Raw genomic sequence first — 16,792 nt, 5'->3', positions numbered from 1 at the left:
GTCCCAGGCTGCTCCTGGGGGATGCAGATGGGAGATACCCCCTCTCTAACAAGCAGGCAGGCTCCCTGCAGATGGGCCCCAGATGGTGGCATTATCTGAGCAGTGGGATGGAGGCGGGGGAGGGGTACTGGGAGAGGGTGGGGGCCAGGCTTGGCCAGCCAAGTGTTTGGTGGAGAGCATGGCCCAGCCTGGAGGGACAGTGCCGTGTAGGTTCAGAGCTGCTGGCCTGTGACGCGTTTGGCCAAAGTTGGCACCACCGGCCCAACCCTGACACTTAACTTTCCCCCTGGATCAGGGATCAGTGCCTGGTAAATAGTGGGGCGGTCTCTGGGCTTGTTGGGGCTTCTCAGGGACAGGAGCGCTCCTGGCTGGGTCTTCACCTTTGGGCGCTGACCCCATCTGCAGACCTGAGCTCCAGGAAGCTCTTAGGTGGCTCTCTCTCTCATCGCCCACCCTTCGTGCCACATGAGGCAATAAGAGTCAGGTGCAGTCAGGAGCCTGGCCCTCTGGCTCTGCCTCCCAGCTCACCGCCGATTCGCTGTGCAACGTTAGGCAGGTCATTCAGCCTCTCTGTTCCCAGGTTTTCTCACCCATCAAACGGGACCAATAATGGCGCCAACGCCATGGGATTGTTTTGAGGGTTGCATAAGTTAGTGTGTGAAACACTTTGCTCAGCGTTCGGTGCATGGGGAGTGCTCTATGGGCATCAGCGGGCCTTACTATTACCGCCACCCACCTGGCCCCCGGCACCGTATGGGTCTCACTAGTTTGTTCAACCCAGATGTCAGCTGGATGTCTCCTTGCTCTTGTTTTTAAATTTTTAATTTATTTTTGAGAGAGCGCGCGCGAGAGAAGGAGAGCATGGGAAGGGCAGAGAGAGAGAGGGAGACAGAGGATCCAAAGCAGGTTCTGTGCTGACAGACAGCAGCACGCCCGAGGCGCGGGCTCGAACTCACGAACCGCGAGACGGTGACCTGAGCTGAAGTCAGACGCTCAACCGACTGGGCCACCCAGGCGCCCCACGGATGCCTCCTTGCTCTTGCATTTGAGTTAAAACTGGGGGGATCTTCCCAACTCCTATGGCCGGGGGAGGTCTGTGACTTCTCCGGGACTGCCATGTGATCCGGGCGCCTGGGGTCTCTGGTCCCCACCACGTCACCTCAAGCCCACCTGGCTGAAGAATTCAGGTGGTTTTCACAGCAAATCCAGCCTCGCCAAGCGTTTCAGGAGAGAGAGCGACGGGGGTGGGGACGTCACGAGGCCCCGCTGGCCGCATGGTGCCATCTCACTGCCCATCCTCCCGCCTTTCTAGGCCCCCCTCCCCCGCCCCGCTCCTCCCTCTGTTCAGCCAGGATGCTTCTCCCTGAGTCATACCAGGCGCTACCATTTGTCAAGCACTGGTTGTGGGCCAGGAACCATTCTCAGCACTCTGCAGTCACCTCATTTAAACCTCACGCGATGTCTGTGACTATACGCTTTTCCTAGCCTCACTTTGAGGGGCAAGGAAATGGGCGACACGCTCGGCCCAGGCAGTGGGGCCCCGAGCCGGGGGTCCAACCGTCCGCTGCACTGCTCGGCTTTTCTGGAAACCCTAGCTCTGGGCTCCGGGGCTGAGCTGATACCCATGTGAGCGCTCTGACTTGTCCCTTTTTCACTCTGTCTGTCTGTACCCACAGGGAGGCAGGCAGGTGCATAAGAAAGAGGATGAGTTCTGGTGCTGCTCAGACGGGAGTTCTGGCCTGGCTCTTGGGCCAGTCACCTCGCCTCTCGGAGCCTCAGTTTCCCCTCCTGTGAAGTGGCTTAATGACAGTATACAGGTTGTCGGGGGGGTCAGCATGGGTGACCATATAATCAGCCTCTCTGTCCTCAGCTCCCAGCCTGGGTCATGCCGGAAAGGGCGCGTTGGGTCACATTTCCATGTCTTCAGGGCTGGCTTCTGTCTGTGCAACTGACCTACGGTACGGTCTTTCTTGTTCTATCCCTTTCTCGTTTCTGTCTCTGGCTGAGTCCTCTCTCACAGTGAACTCCCGTCTCCCTGTGTTTGGGGTCTCCAGGGGCAGAGGGGCTGCTCTCCTCAGTGCCTCCAGACCCCCCCGCCCCACAAAGCCAGCCCTAGGACAGAAGGAACAGGCTTGTGGGGGACAGACAATCTCTGAGCGGATGGGTGTGCCTGGCCCGGCCCGCCGCAGGCCAAGAGGACACGGGCAGATGACCCGGGGCTGGGCCGTGGCGGGCATCTCCCGGTGGCGTGAGAGGCAAGCAAAAGCTCCTGTGCCCACAATCCGCCTAGTTCCCTCTGTCGGCCCCGTGGCCACCTCCCCGAGTAGAGCTGCAGAGTCAGAGGGTGACGGAGCTGGGAGTCCTCGTTTCCAGCCCCAGGCCCGAGCGGCTTTCTCCAGTCTGTTCTTCCCACTCCTCTCCCATCAGGGTGGTCCCTGACCCTCCCCCACCCCTCTTTCCCTGTCTCTGTCTCTGCTTCCCCACCTGCCTCCCCTCGCCGTCTCTCCCTTCCCCGTGCCCCTCTGTCTCCGCCTTTCCCATACCCAGCCGCAAAAACATGCTGACAGTTGCTTCTCCGGGAGGCGTGAAGACAGAGCTGGCAGCTGAGGAGCTGTGGAGGGGGCAGAGCCAGGAGCCTGGGGGTGGGGGTGGGGGGACGTTCGGCATTCGGGGTGGAGAGCGGTGGTATCCCGGCCAGCAGCCCTGGGAAGAGCCGCGGGGTCCAGTAAGGTCAACGCTAGGATAGCACTGAGGTCTGCAGGGAGAGCTGGAGGCAGGGCGGATAGGGGGTGAGGTTCTGAGGACGGGGTGTGTGCGCGTGTGTGCCCGCATATGTACGTGGGGGGTGGGAGTGAAGCCTGCAGGTTCTCCTGCTTTTCTGCGTCTTGTCCCTGTCCGCGCTAGCCCAGCTCGGGCCTGGCCACTAACACATGGGGCCATAGCAGATGGCACGGGGGACCGGTTCCTGTGAGCCGTGGGGGCAGCAGACAGGAGAGGCCTGCGGGTTTGGGAGCAGAAGGGGCCCAGCGTGCGTTACCGCGCCGTCAGTGACGCCAAGGGGCTGTGGAGGAAAACCGGAGGAGCGAGATCCGTGGGTCTCCTGCTCTCCAATGCCCTGACCACGCTCCACGGCACTGAAGCTGTGACCAGAGGGCCAAGGGATCAGTCATCCCGCACTCTTCAGTGCCGGGGAGCTCACCGCTCACAGAAGCAGCCCATTCTGGATTTGGAAACCGGTGTCTCCTAGAAAGAACAGACAGGGGACAAACTCCTATTCATCCCTCAAAGCCCAGCTCAGAGGTACCTTCTCACGGGAAGCCCTTCACAGCTCTCTGCCTAGAGACCTGCCGTGGCACCGAGCCCACCATCTGGTAACATTGCTGTACCTTTGTGTCTTCTTTATGAAACGTGCAGCCCCTTGAGGGTAGGGCAAATATCTGATTTACCTCTGTGTCCCCAGTGTTCAGCATGGAGTGACCCAGAGTGGGTTCTGAGTCACACAGATCCTTGGGTCACTCACACTGGGCCCGAGGAGTGGGGTTGTGTGAGCAACATGCTTCAAGCCCCGGGGTCCCTAGGACTCCAGGTCTTGGTTAGTCACTCGGTGAGCCCTGGGGACTGAGGGCCCATTCTAGGTACAGCTGGCCCCGGGACCCTGGGACGGACCCTGGGATGGCGGTGCTGGGAACCCCATTCTGAAGGGAGGGATGGCCCTGACAGGAGACCCTGCCGTCTGAGAAGGACAAAAGTGGCCCGTAGGCAGAGTGTGTCCCTTCACCCTCCAAGCTGGCTTGTCACCACAAACCTGGATGATGTCTGTCTGTCTGTCCTTCTTTAATTCAGTTCTAAGGTGATTCCTGCACCCCCAATCCTGTGTCTAACGAACCTGACATTCAGAGGAAATGTCTTCGGGAAAGGTCACCAGAGGGAGGTGGCGTTCTCGCTGACAGCACCTGTCCTTCCGGCACGGGCAGACTCTCCTTCAAGACAATTGCCCGTGCTCCTGTCCCTCGGAGCTGCCCCTCCCCACCAGCTGCCTCTGCTCCTTCAACCCTTCATCTGGAAAGACACGGCTCAGGACCCGCCTCATTTGTCTGTTCATGGTCCCTACTGGCCATTGAGACACAGGGACGACTCCGATCCCAGCCCTACCTGGCAGGGCACCCGGGAGGGCAGATCCTGAGATCACGGCTCAGGGGCGGGAAAGAGACGAGGTGGGCAAGGGAGGCAGAACCTCGTGGTGAGACGTCACATGCCCTGCGCTCAGAAGTTTGACCTCCGTCCTGAGGACAATGGTGAGTGACTGAAGAGTTTAGGCAGGGAGGGGCCCCTGGGTGGCTCAGTCGGTTAAGCTTCTGACTCTGGCTTTCGGCTCAGGTCATGGGCTCACAGTTCGTGAGTTTGAGCCCCGAGTCGGTCTCTTGTGCTGATGGTGTGGGATCTGCTTGGGATTCTCTCTCTCCCTCTCTCTCTCTCTCTCTGCCCCTCCCCCGCTCATGCTCTCTATCTCTTGAAATAAATGAATAAACTTAAAAAAAAGAGTTTAGGCAGGGAGGCGTTGGTCATGTCTGTGTCGCAGGAGGACTGCTCGGGCTGCGGGGTGGAGGATGGGTGCAGGGAGGAGGTGAGAGGTGATGGGGCCCCCTCGCTTTTTGAGAGTTCTTCTTTAGATCCTATTTCCTTCTGAGAGTGTACTGATTACTCAGCACCACAAGCTGGGGAGCACCTGCCATTGTGCTCCCGTTACCGATGGTGGCGGTGGGGACAGTTTGGATGACAGGCTGCCCTTTGTCTCAGAAGGTCATGCCTGACTCCCTATGTGGCGTAGTTGTAATCTTCGCTGATTGCTGATCACGGATTTGCCTTGCAGCCGTCACCTCTTGGTGTTCCTAGAGAGTTAAGGGGGCTGGAATTTGTTGTCCGACATCGTGGCTCAAGTCCGTGGGAACTGGGGCACCAAGCTTGAATCTGTCATGCCTCCGGTTCCGCGTTAGTAAACTGGGCACGGCGGTAGCCCTCTGCCCTGCACGCCCGGGATGGTAGTGAGAAGGACCCGCTTGTAAATGTGCAACGTTTGGCTGACGTGTTTGTCGTGTTGAGAAGCTGTTAACCCAAGTGCCGCTCCCGGGCTCTAGGAGACCATACGGTTAGGAACGTGTGTGCTTTAATCTTGGCTTTGTGGTTTCCTCACTGCCTGTCTCAGCCTCAGTTACTTAGTTTATAGCAGGGGGGTCATGGTAGGTGCCTCCCTCAGGGTGTATTGAAGCCAAAGCTCCTTTCAAACCACAGCTGTGGACGGGCCCTTCCTTCTTTTGGGAAACGGACACGGGTCTTGGAGCGACACGTCCTATGACTCGACGGCTGCGTTTGGAGCGCAGATTGGCCGCCCCCTCCATCCAAGGGCGTGGACTCCACGGGTGGCGCGTGACCTTGCCTCGATCCGTCGTAGCCGGGGCTGTGGCGCCCTGCCCAGTCCCCCAGCCGTCAGTGCTGTCCTTCTGCAAGGTCCCGCAAGCCTCCGACGGAGGGCTCTCTCTTGCTTTGCACCAGGTACAGGCTGGAGCTGGTGCCGCTGAGAGCAGCCCTCAGCTAGCAACGGATGCAAGGTGACAGCTAAACACGGCTTCTTTGACCCTTGGGGGGGGCCACTTGTGAGGCGTGCCACTGAGCCCCGGGTGCCCACGGTGACAACCCATTTGTTAACACTCTCTGTACCGTCTCCCTTCCCTCCCCCTGTCATCCCCATCCCCTTAGCTTTGCCTCCTGGGGGCACTTCCCAAATGAGTCACTCGTACCCAAATCCCCGTCTCAGCTCTGCCTCTTGGTGAACCCAGTTCGGGACACCCGAGATGGTGGGGGGATGAGGGATATGCTTCCCCCGGAAACGAGGGAAGAGAGGCCAGGAGGCTTTTGAGAGACAGGGGGTCCGAGCAAGATGGCGAGCACCCACAGGCTTAAAGACGAAAGGTGGCGACGAAGCATTACCGGGAACGGCTGAGGTCAAGAGCACTGGTTGACTTCTAAGTCACATGCTGTGCTGTGTAGCCACTGTCGTGGTCCTCAGACCTCCAGGAGAACTCACTCGGGTGGAACAGCACGGCACTCATGGTTGCTTTGCGGAATCAAAAGGAAAGGCTGCAGCGTTCTTTGGGTTAGCTTGGGGCAGGGGGAAGACTCCAGTGACGGGGGTGGGGGGGCGAGACCCGGATGAGACAGAGAATTTGGCCACGTGATGTCTAGGAGAAATAGAAGTCCCTGCAGGTATTGTTGGGGCTGCAGTGTCCCCCACCACCTGTGGCATAGATGCTGGGGCCATTTTGCTTACATAGTAAGAGCAGGGTGAAGCCACAAGATTGGACAATGTGGGGACACCCAAGTGCCTGCCAACAGGAGGTTATGTGCGTGAAGCACCCAGCTCAGTGCTTGGTTCACCCTCATCACTCAGGAGATGGTAGAGAGGGCCCCTTCTGAGCAAGGTCGTATGCTGTGCCAAGCAGGTGCTCAAAGAGCATGGAAGCTTGGCCTCGTAGAACTGGATTTGAAATAGTTGCGCCAACCCGGCGGGCTGAACCCCATCCCATCCCCTGTCCTCGCCAGGTGCCTGGGGATCCTCTCCATGCCTCACCTTCTCCTTTGTTAAGCAGGAAACTCCAGCACAAAATACGTGTTCTTTTGGTCGATTTTCTGGACATCCTTCATTTGAGAGCATCCAAGTCTCACACTCTGGGGGCATTTTATTTCTAATTTGTGGCTAGACATATATAGCCACAAATAGGACTGCTGGTGAAAGTTGCTGAGCGACCAGGAGGCAACTTTTCTGTTTTTCCTTTTGTCTTGAAGTTGTGGTATCTTCCTGCCCGCCACAGGGCCTTTGCACACACCGTTCTCTCTGCTCAGAATGCCATCCTGCGGACACCACCCCTCCTTGCCGAATTAATTCCTACCTGTCTTTTGCGTCTCAGCCCGGGTCTAGCTTATGAAGGAAAATCCTCCTTGATTCCAGGTTTCCTTTCTTACGGACTGTGTTCTTTCCCTCAACCTCAGCCTATGTGATTGTGTGAATGGCGCCCGTGAGCCAGGAAGCACTACGAGGCAGGAACGGCGTCTGATTTTCTCCCTATCGTACTGCCAGCACCAGCACAGCTGGCCCAGAGAAGGTGCTCATTAGATATTTGCTGAAGAAATCAGTGGAGATATTTTTAGTTCCAGGGTAAAGGGGTAAACTTGGACCTCATCTGTGGGTTCCAGGGCTAATGGGGCCTCTTACCAGCCATCCCTCTGCCCTCTGCCTCCAGGTGAATCATTGCTTAAAATGCAAACATTCCCAAGTCCTGGCTCAGCTTCCCCCCTCCCCATCCGTGTGCCTGAGGAGCAGTAATTGTGCGGGGATGCAAGTGCTCATTACACGAACAGAGGGCAGCGTGGGACATAAATCTAGAAAATTGAAAGGTAAGTGTTCTTTGTTCTCTCTCCCTCTTTCTCTCTCTCTCTCTCCTCCCCTTTCCTCCCTTCCTCCCCTCCTCACTCCCTCCCTCCCCCTCCTCTCTCTCTCTCTCTCTCTCTCTCTCTGCCACTGTCTCTCTTTCTTCTATAGGTTCTTCTCTGAGCTTTCAAATGCTAATGAACATGGTGAACCCCCAGGAGGGTCTGCTCTGTAGCATGTCCCAAGTGTGTTTGATCCTAGAATTTATTGATTCATTGATTTTTTTTTCTTTTCTTTTTTTTTTTTTTACGGAGCAAATTTGAGATTCGTGTTTCACAAGACATTCTTGGGAAAATACTGACCTACAGAGTTAAGTCCAAGTTTCTTAGCTTTAAGTTTAAGGTCCATAAAGACCTGGGTCCTGTACGTCTCAGTGCTCCCCCTCCCTCTCCAGTTACTCCGCTCTAACCACGCAGGGAAGGGTGGTTTTCCCATCACCACATACTCTCTCATGTCTCCATTCCCTCTGTCAGGATGTCAGTGACTCTGTTGTCTGCTGGCTGACCTCCTGTTCAAGACCCAGACCAAATATCACCTCCTCCGTGAAGCTCTCCCTCACCCTTCAACTGTGTTCCCAGAGCCCCTGATGTATCCTTCCACCATAGCATATGGCCATGGTTGGCTATAAGGAGCTATAGTGTCTCTGACCTCTTTTTAAACTCCCCGGGGTCAAGATCAAAGTCATGTATTCGCAGCCGTGTCCCCAGTGATCAACACAGGACCTATCACATTATTCATGAATAATGGCATGGATGAGGGCTGAAACGGAAATGTTTCCAGTCTTTAAAAGGGTGGAGACAGAGATGGCCCAGCCTCCCTTGCCAAGATCTGCAGTGAAAATCTCTATCCCTCCATCCTTGTCTTCTGCTTCTATGGTTAACCCCATCCTGGGCAGCTGGAAGTGATATATTCCATTCCGGTGAGCTTTCCTTTGGCTCAGGGTGGACGCTGCACACAGTGTTTGCCCTAATCAAGGTTATGGGCTGGGTTCTTCTGGTCACTTTGGGGTCTTCACCGAACTTGGCCACTCATCGACACTGAACAGAATTGCTCACTCTCTCCTTGAAACATCGTCTCCTCTTGGCTTCTAGGACACCACATCCAGCTCCCCAGTCCTTCCCCTTCCCCCGCCGGACCTCCAATTGTTGCGGGGCCCAAGGGGCTCAGTCCCGGGCTCTTCTCTACATTCTCCCCCAGGACATCGCGTCTACTCCACTGGCTTTGAGTAGCACCTCTGTGCTGCTCTCTCCCGTCCTGACCTCACCCCTGAGATCCAGGTGCATTCACCCAAAAGCTCCACTGGATGTCTGAAGGCATCCAAACCTCCCAAGGCCAAAGGGGGATCCTTGGTTTGCCCTACCCCCAAATGGCTTTCCTCTCTGGTCTTCCCATTCCAGAAAATGGCCCCATTACTCACTTAGTTGTTCAAGCCCAAAACCTCTTAGCAAATGAATCTGTCAGTAAGTCCTGCATAGTTTATTCCTAAATGTGGATGCGATCTGCCCCTTTTGAACCCTTCCCCTGCTATTGTGCCGCCACGAGCTCTCACCTGGACCATTGCAACAGCACCCACACTGATGTCTCCGCTGCCCCATCTGCCCTACACTCCTTCCCATTGCCACAGGCCAACCTCATAGAGTTCGTGAAAGAGTGAGGGCTTTGGGGTCCGGCGTGGGTTTATGTCCCGGTTCTACCACGTATGATCTGTGTGACCTTGAAGGAAGGACTCAACTTCTTGGAGCCTCAGTTTCTCATCTGTGACATAAATATTAAAGCAATCAACTTGCTTTGGAGCTGAGGTGTCTCTGGGGCCTTCTTTCCTATGGTTAAGATGATGAGATAGAGCTACAGGGTAGACTCCTTGAATTTGATTTCACCAGGAAAACACAAAGTCAGACTAAATACCCGGGGAGAATCGCATTTAGAAATATGTGTGTGCTAATTTTTGTGACCATTGTAATTGTATCTACTGAATGTCAAGCCCTGCTTTGGGTAATTTACATACATTGACATACGAGGTTTAAAACAACCCCGTGAGGATGCTTGGCGGGCTCAGTGTGTAGAGCATGGGACTCTTGATCTTGGGGTTGTAAGTTCGAGCCCCACGTTGGGTGTAGAGATTTCTTAAAAATAAAATCTTTAGGGGCGCCTGGGTGGCGCAGTTGGTTAAGCGTCCGACTTCAGCCAGGTCACGATCTCGCGGTCCGTGAGTTCGAGCCCCGCGTCGGGCTCTGTGCTGACTGCTCGGAGCCTGGAGCCTGTTTCCGATTCTGTGTCTCCCTCTCTCTCTGCCCCTCCCCCGTTCATGCTCTGTCTCTCTCTGTCCCAAAAATAAATAAAAAACGTTGAAAAAAAAATTAAAAAAAGAAAAATAAAATCTTTAAAACAAGAATAAATAAAACAACCCCATGAGATATACTCATGCAGGAGACCCAGAGTAGTTAAGTAACTTGTTCAAAGGCACACAGCTGCTAAATAGCAGCGTCAAATTTTTGAACCTCGGTTCCATTCTTTGACCCTAAAGAAGCTGGCCCCGCCCACACAGAGGTGGTCTCATTCAGCAGAGGGAGCCCTGGACTTGGAGTTGGCCCTGGGTTCGAGTCTAGGCTCTGCTGCTCAGAGAAGTTGCCTCAGTCAAGCCACTACATCTCTCAGAATCTCTATTACTTTGGGGCGTCTGGGTGGCTCAGTCGGTTAAGCATCCAACTCTTGGTTTTGGTTCAGGTCATGACCTCACAGTTCGTGGGTTCGAGCCCCACGTCAGGTTCTGTGCTGGCAGCGTGGAGCCTCGTTGGGATTCTCTCTCTCTCTCTCTCTCTCTCTCTCTCCCTCTCCCCTGCTCATGCTTGCACTCTCTCTCTCTCAAATAAATAAACTTAAAAAAAAGAATCCCTATTACCTTGTGAGAAAAAAAACATGAAGACAATAGCAGTTACCTCCTTAGGTGGTGTGAAATCAGATGTGATATGGTGTGCTAACGTGTTCCACAAACTGTAAACACGTGAATTATTATTTCCCCCCTCGGTATTTGTGAGCAATATGGGTCAGAGAGGCTGCTTTTGGGGGCCCCCGTCCTGCATCCTGGAGTGCATCAGCATCACCGCGGTGATGTGTCCCCTGCCTGGGGAGCCTGGAATCTCACTTCTGCTCACCCTCCCCTTAGCTGCTATTATTTTCTTGACTCCGTTTCTCTCTTGAGCCATTCGTCTCTCGGTCCTTATGTTCCATTGTTCCAACCTCCTGGAAAACCTGCCTAGAGGCTCTCACTTGGAAGACAACATCTGCCTATCCAACTCCCAATTTGTATTACTGTATTATTCTCACTCAAGGGAAGACAGCCGTATTCTTAGCCCCCATGTAACAGTAAAGTTTTTGTTTGTTTCTTTTTGCATTTCCAGAGATGTTTCTTATTGGGATGGGGTTGTGAGAGGCTGCCTCTGTTCAGACCCAGGGCTTCCTCTGCTTCCTCATTCGGGTCCCTGGGATGTAGCCCCCAAACCTACCCTGACCCCAAGAGTTGAGCGCATGATGGCCTGTGGCCAGCAGGGGGCAGCAGAGGGCAGCAGAGTATGACCTAGAAGGGGCTGGCAGAAAGGACGCGTGGTTGGTTCTGTCCTTGGGGGGCCAGGGGCTCCAGGGGAAGGGTCTGGTCACTGGGTCTGTCCTGCTCTGAGTCTCTAGGCCACACCCTCTGGGCTGGCCTGGAATAGACAGCAATGAAATGGAACTGTCTCCAGAAGGCTGGTGGAGGGAACGCATCTCTAATAGGGTAAGGGAAGGCTGGTTGCAAGTGACAGAGATTCCACCGGAAATAGTTAAGACGGCTTTCATGTTTTATTCTCCTGCAGATTGGCCCCTTCCAGGAACGGGAACCATGGTCACCAGCAACTCCTGCCTCACGTGTTCCCTGATTCATCGTCTTCCTTTGGTTCTGATTGGCCAAACCTCAGGGGGTGACTTATCCTCTGGAGTTGGGTTATGCCCTGCCCATGTGGCCAGGGGGCGGGAGCATCCTCTGACTGACAGCCAGGGCTGCATGCTGGCCTGGGGGGAGGAGGGTTCTCCAGATGAAGGGCTTTCTCTTAGGGAGGCATAGATGGGCACTGAGCAGACACAACAATATGCATCTGCCACGGCCACGGTTGTGTGTGACAGTGTCCCTTTGGTACAAGGGCCCCCGCCATTTCTCAGATTCACGAGCTGACCTTCAGGGCCCAGGTTAGCAACCTTCGTCCCCACCTCCCTTTCTGAAATGAAGGGGTAGCATCCCAGGAGGACGACAACCTGCCTCTCCACCTTAAGTCGCCCTCCCCTCTGATCCCGTCATGTGATGAAGGGGTCACCACGAGCTACAGTCTTAGCTGGAGGGCATGAGAGGAGAGGAGAGGCCTGACTACCTCACTGAGGTCTCAATTAAGATCAGCAATAAGGAATCATTACAAATGCTCTGCTCAAGATGCATTGTAAAGAGTGATTCACTCTGTGCCCATTTCCTGCTAGCCCTGAAAGCTAAGCAGGGGCTGCCTGTGCTGCAATAAATGTCACTATATGAGCACTATTAGTGGTATCTTCTGATCTGCGGGGTCATCTGGTGAAGCATGGGGGCAGAGGGGTCCGTGCAGGCTGGAGGAGACCAGAGCAGTGTCCCGGAGCCCCCCTGGGGGACGAGGCAACCGAGGATGGGGACGGTGTGCCACACACCTGGGGCAGGATCCGCCGTGGGTCCCATGGCGGGGTGGGGGCAGGGGGCAGACGGGACTCAGGGGATCTGGCCAGATCATTGGGCAGTTTTCACCCAAATTCCTTAAGTGTGTAGAGTATCTGCCATATTTGTTCCCATTTCACCGTTGAGGAGGTGGAGGCTAAGAGAGAAAATGATTGGTTTCGATTCCCAAAGTCAGTGGTCAAAGCTAGGATGGGGTCCAGGGCTCCTGATGCTCAGACCAGGTCACACCCTCTGTTGCCTGGAGGGTGGAACAGAGGCGGCTGGAAGGGGGAAAGAGAAGGCAGCTGCTGGGATGCGTCCCAGACATCTGGGGACAGAGGCCAGTCCGTCCCGCAGCACCCTGGTGGGATGCATGAGGGGAATTCTGTAAAGTGAGTCATTGGGATTGCTTTAGTGACAACGCTGATTGCCGAATGCTACTGGAGCAAATGGGTGTGCTCCCGTGGATGACTGCATTCCACCTTCTGGCACCTTCTTCAAGTCCAGACCTCTCTCCTGAGCTTCCAGTCCGCATGTGCACAAGGACATTCCCTTGAGAAGATCTCAGTCCTCTCTGTCTCCCTGGATCTCAAGCTCATCTCTCTTTCTCCGTCCCCAAACCGCTCCTTCTCCAGGACCCCCCACCTCATTGAATGGGACCATCTTCCCCGAGTCATTTCAAGTCAGAGCCCCAAGTGTCACCTTCAGTTTCGGCTCCCCTCTTCCCCACGTCCAGCCGATCCCCGGTCGCCTGGACTCCTCTTCCCTAGTGCCACTCAGATGCATCCTGGCCCGGGTCCCATCCAAGGGACCCAGACGACGGAAGCTGGGGTGGCTTCTCCAAGCACCTCTGGGGAGGTCTCCTCTTGCCGGGGCTGAGAGTGAGGCATGACGGGAGATGCCCCCATCGAGGGAGGGGCCAGCAGACTTGGCATCCTTTGGGGAGGGGAAGTAGGCATGGAACAGAACTGTTGACAGACTCCGGGCTGCTATATTGGGAAGATCTGACAACACACACAAGGAGAGAGTGAGGGCGTGTTGACGGCTGGTGAGAGGCGCGGGGGCCGGCTGGGGACGTGTCGCCACCACCCACGCAGGAGGAAGTTGGGAACAGATGGCTTGGGACCCATGCCAGCCTCCTGAAGAGTCGTCCGCTCCCTCTCTCCCGGTGCTGGCACCTGCCGAGCAACTGGGGAAGGGACTGCCGCGTCCTGAATGTGTGTCCCGAGATGAGAGTCCAACTGTGCACAGAGAGGCCTCCCTACCATGTGGCCTCAGTTTCCCCAGCCCATCCCAAGCCATCCGACCCTAACATCCTGCACCTTTATGTTCCCCTCCTGTGTTATCTCCTCCTGTCCCCTTACCTCCGAGGCTCCCACCGTCTTATCCCATCCCACATCCCAGAAATGACCCACGAGACATTTCTTCCAGTTGCATTTCGTGGTATCTCACCTTGAGTGGATGCGAACAAGAGAAAGACGTTCGTGTATTATTTTAGGGCTCCGCGCCCCACGCTGGTTTGGGACCCGCTAAGCAGTATCACAGGAATCGGGCAGATAGAGTCGTGGAGAGTGTGGCTCAGAGGACAGTGGTCTCGCCCCTTCTCCTGACTTACCCTCCAGGCACAGACAGACCTGGACAATCACAGGCCTCTTCTCCAGGGGCAGCCCCGCGGGGTTAGTCCACATTCCGAATTCCTTCTGCCCGGTCTCCCACTGGACAAATCATTCCCTAGGGCGATGCGAGGGATATCTGTAGTTGAGTATCTCTGGGCACACAGTGGACTGAAGCTCCTGGCGGAGCGGACCTGGCTAGGAGGGGAGAAGCAGAAGTGCCTCGTGAGTGTCAGCACAGCCCCGCCCCGTCCTCCACCGCAGGTGACAGAGGGGTTGAGAGGACCGCGACTTGCCTCCCACCTCACTGGATCTGAGGAGGAAATAAGAAAATGAGAAGTAACCTCCTTGTAAAGTGCCTGATGTGAGCACTCAATCCATTAAGCCCGTGTCGGTGGTTTGGGGGGAGTTGAAATGCCACCTCTACTTCCTCGAATTATTTGAGCGGCTGTTCTGCAATGCCCCTCCTCCCCCATCTCCTGGATCCTCTGAAATGGGATCCCCATTCCCACTGGATCTGTTGTTCCTCCCGAGGCAAGGGGGCGGGAGGGGAGACAACGGATTCCGAGAGACTGGCCAGCCTCAGCCCCCCATCTTCTCCTCCCCTCAGTGAAGGGTGGTCATCCGTAAGGGACAGGGCACCTGCTGGGGCCGAGTCCACGCTGGCCCCTACCTTCCTCCCTGGGCTCCCCTCCCCTCCTTGCCTCAGCCCCCTCCTTCATGCTCACATGGCCCTTCCCACCCCTCCTGGGGGGGGGTCCCACCCTTCCTGGGAAGTTCACACGGACCCTATTCTCTGGGAAACTGCCGAGGGGACCTTGGCAATCAACCTCCTTCGTAACTCCTTTTCCGCTATGCCTCTCAAGCGACAAGGTCATGAATGCAGTCCAGAGACTTGGGACTAAGCTAGCAATTACTGAATTCCTGAGGGGGAGGACCTGAAAAGCACTTGAGTGTGTGTGTGTGTGTGTGTGTGTGTGTGTGTGAGTGTGCTCGCACGTGTGCGTGTGAATGTGTGTGAGTATGTGCATGCATGCCCGGGGAGTGGGGCACAATCTGTGAAGAACTCTAAACAGACCAGTTAATCATACCTAGAAGTAACTGGGTGATGAGAGGGGATTCCTGGAACTAGCTGGCCATTCAAGTTTTGGCTCTGACCGTTAGGAACTGTGTGGCCTTGGGCATGTCAGTTCACCTCGTGACTCCACTGTCCCCACTCCCGTGGGCGCCACGGGTAGATGTGACTCCTTGTTGGGGGCAACCAATGACATCAGGGCGGGGCAGGAGCCCTGGAGAGTCAGGTGCTGCATGACAGCCATTGTCATCACCAAGTGGCAGTTGGGACCCCCACCCCTGCTGACGTTCTAGAAGACAGCTCCACCAAGTGCACAGGACAACCATAGGGCTTCAGGCTGGGATGTCTGGAGGGTCAGGACTTCCACAAGCAGAGATGAGGGTGGCCTGGAGGGCATTTCATGGGAGGGCAAAGGCTCACCTGGAGTTTGGAGGATTGCGAGGGCAGCATCTAGCGGTAGGGGTTCGTGTGTGAGAGACGCAGGAGGGGTCACCTGGACGGGAAGATTGGCCAAACCACTGGCAGCTCACGCTGTCGAGAATAGAGTGCTCAAATTGGCCAACCCACCCTTTTCACAGATGGGCAAACTGAGACTTGGAGACGGGCAAAGACACAGAGCTGCTGCAAAAGGAACTGGGGCAGCTCAGGTCTGAGCTCCCGGTCGCCACTTCCTCTAGTTCCAGAGGCCTTGAATGTCCAGCTAGAGCACTGGTCCACCTTGCTGCCCCGGGAAATCACTGTTGCCTCTCGAGCTGGGGAGTGTGGCTGAGAGATGATAGCAGACACACTGGATCAGCTTTCCTTGAGTGTTGGCGCCCCTTGGACACCACTGGGAGCTTCTGACTGACGACACTGATAGGCTGGAGTCGGCTCAGGATGCCGGGCTGAACCGTCAACTCGCATCTAGATGGGAGGCCCCCGTCCTGACTGCATGTCGGGGTCACCTGGAGAGCGGAACAAAGTGGCCTAGGCTCTCCCAAGCCCGCTCTACAGGTGATTCTTCCCCAGCCAAGCTGCTGGCCATCAGGGCTCCACGGGGCCATCGCACAGTCCCCTCCAGAGCCAGGCCTGGGGAATGGGTTTCCTGAGAAGAGCATGCCGGAAGCGTGATTCGTTACAGCTGAATTTCCATGGGAACAGGAAACCCGTGTCAAATGCCCCAGCCGGTCCCTCCCTTATGCACGTTTCCAATCATGTGCCACTGACCTGTCTGAAGCGCCTTACCCTTGGGCTGATTCTAATGAGACAGCACGCCCCGCCGTCCCCATTTGCTGGATCCCTAACTGCCGCTGCCTTCGGGATGGTCATTAGCACCTCCGCATTAATATCTCCCGTGTCCATCACGGCAGTGATTAGGGTCTGCCGGCTCCCGGGGGTGTGGGGCGTCCCCGGGGCCTGGCTGCCATGCCCGGAGTGGGTGGGGGCAGCAGGGGGACAGGCCAGCTTGTTAAACCTAATTACCTGGCTGCAGACGGTGGGCCTGAGCCCTTCTGAGAGCCGCCCGGCCCACCGCCTAATCCTCTGCCTGCCTTTCGCCATAACGAGCCTGTGCCACCAGCTGCCGCGCGGCTAGATGGGACTGAGTTTAATTGCTACCCCAAATGTCAGCCCTTTCAAACCCACAGTATTTCATCACTTACCTTTAAAGAAGAGGGGGAAAAAAAATCAATTTGGACCGTGAGTTTCGGCAGCAAAGCCTGCAGAAAGGGCTGCCCAATTCTTCAGGAGAGCTGTTCTTTTCATTAAAATAGCTATTTTTAAAACTCTCTCCCTCTCTCTCTCTCTTTAACACGAGATGAAAAATCCCAGCTACAAGGAGAAACCCTTTCATGAGGGAATAATAATATAAAAAAAGAGTTTAAAAAAGCCCACTTCTAAAATGGGTCCTTTTTTTTTTTTTAACCTCTCAAAGGTTA

The 16,792-nt window shown here is 55.6% G+C and overlaps 1 long non-coding RNA gene across 1 annotated transcript; it reads left to right on the top strand.

Moving 5' to 3' along the window:
* The first annotated feature begins 4,181 nt into the window (after nt 1–4,181).
* Nucleotides 4,182–11,978, top strand: LOC124514440 (uncharacterized). The gene is made up of 3 exons (XR_006962609.1): nt 4,182–4,295; nt 7,296–7,449; nt 11,332–11,978. It is a non-coding gene; the product is annotated as an uncharacterized LOC124514440 (long non-coding RNA).
* The last annotated feature ends 4,814 nt before the right edge of the window (nt 11,979–16,792 follow it).

The sequence above is a fragment of the Lynx rufus genome, unplaced genomic scaffold (assembly GCF_022079265.1).
Source record: "Lynx rufus isolate CCGP_SWC_20201006 ecotype Redwood Valley unplaced genomic scaffold, mLynRuf1.p SCAF_2, whole genome shotgun sequence".
In the NCBI taxonomy this organism is placed as follows: Eukaryota; Metazoa; Chordata; class Mammalia; order Carnivora; family Felidae; genus Lynx; species Lynx rufus.
Note: the sequence above shows the minus strand (reverse complement) of the source record. Positions and strands in the feature narration are given on the sequence as shown.